The 1611-nt window shown below is 42.9% G+C and overlaps 1 long non-coding RNA gene across 1 annotated transcript; it reads left to right on the plus strand.

The window, feature by feature from the left end:
- The first annotated feature begins 428 nt into the window (after positions 1 to 428).
- On the plus strand, positions 429 to 1145 carry LOC104962321 (uncharacterized). The gene is made up of 2 exons (XR_800191.1): positions 429 to 510; positions 709 to 1145. It is a non-coding gene; the product is annotated as an uncharacterized lncRNA (long non-coding RNA).
- Positions 1146 to 1611: the final 466 nt, after the last annotated feature.

Raw genomic sequence — 1611 nt, forward strand, 5'->3', positions numbered from 1 at the left:
ATATGTGGCACCAGCCAGTGGTCAGCTGCTCGAGAGACTGCAAGAAGAGCCAGCAGGCTTGCTGAAGAGGGGCTAGAGGTGGCTGTATGTAGACATGGAGTGCTACTGAAAGCTCTCAATATGTTCAGAGGAGAAATATTTGCCGACCCCTTGTTCCTTCAAACGCAGTTTCAAGCTACAAACGTGCATTTTTATTGCACAGATATTGCTTGTAAATACCGCCCAAGACAATGCCAGAACTGCGACCTTTGCTGAGCATGCAACCGTTTCTCTCAGTCATGCATGCCAAGACCCATTCCACAAAGTGTGAGGTAGGCCTACTCTTATATTATTGTGATTGTAAGAACTTTTTTGAATTAATCTATGACATATAATATATGTGTATTTGTTAGATTGTGTGGAGTGGGAGAAATTTGGAGGGTGCTGGTTTGACGGCCGGGGAAGAAGTGGAGATGGTGAACAGCTTTCTGTCACGTTGTGCCATCACAACTAAGTACATGACAAAATCAGGTATGTCTTCTTGTCATTAGACCAACATAATTCTGTCTTGAAGTTATTATCCATCTCTTACTTTGAGAAGTACTTTGTTTCTGATAATTTATCTTTGTCTTTGATGTAGTCTGTTTTAACAGTACTAGAGTTGTTATGAGTTGATTTCCAAATACCCAAGTTATATTGTCTCCTTGTCAATTTTACTTTTAAAAACAGCTCGGAATGACATGTTGACTGTCCATGCAATGGGGTGGAACAGACGGAAGCACGAAAACCTTCATTTTGTGTTGGCCAAGAGATATGTCAAGGTAATTGGCCATGTAAGCATGGACAGCAGGAGTCCTGTGTCAGTACCAGCTTTCCGTGAGCAGGCCTTCTCTCACACTCACACACCTACCTACAAATGCAAAGTGTTAACGTTTAGGGTTGACAGCATTATATTGAGTTATTACGGTTTTATCTGAGTTATTATCTGCCGTTCAGAAGCAGATCTCTCCCTTCCCTGTCACTTTGCGAGTGCAGTAAAGCCTGCCTCCAGTGCTGCAGGATCTGCATTCTGATTGGCTAAATCACTTCTGTGTTGAAAACTCTGTGTAACGATTGGCCTGGAACTTGTGTGTTGTTTACCCTTTGTGAACTGTGATACATATGCGTAACACAATTAAAATTCATTATGAATTGAAGCTCACAAACCATGGTATACGTGTCAACTCACTAATTTCTTTGTTGATGTTCACATATCTGTTATCTGATTAAATAAATGCTATTTTATGCCACTTCCTTCCAACTGGACTGATGTTATCCAATTCCCAGGGTGTTTCTCAATCGCTAGTACACTTGCTTGGTAGCACATGTCTTCCGAGCGTCAGAAGCGAGGCAAGAATACTTCCTGGCATTCGGAAAACGGAGAGTGGAACAGGCGAGCAAGTGTGCAGGTGTGCGTCATATGATAGGCCCCGCCTTACATTTTCCGCCACAGATTTGGGGATATTGGTCCGTACGCAAAGCATTGTGGGGATTTTAAGACTCCGGAGTCGACCCATGTGCAGCCTCGCAATTTCTCCAAACGAAGTACACTGGGCTCGGTAGAATTCCAAGTATGCTGGACATTGGAAAAGT

The sequence above is a fragment of the Notothenia coriiceps genome, unplaced genomic scaffold (assembly GCF_000735185.1).
Source record: "Notothenia coriiceps isolate Sejong01 unplaced genomic scaffold, NC01 NC01_scaffold00034551, whole genome shotgun sequence".
Taxonomy (NCBI): Eukaryota; Metazoa; Chordata; class Actinopteri; order Perciformes; family Nototheniidae; genus Notothenia; species Notothenia coriiceps.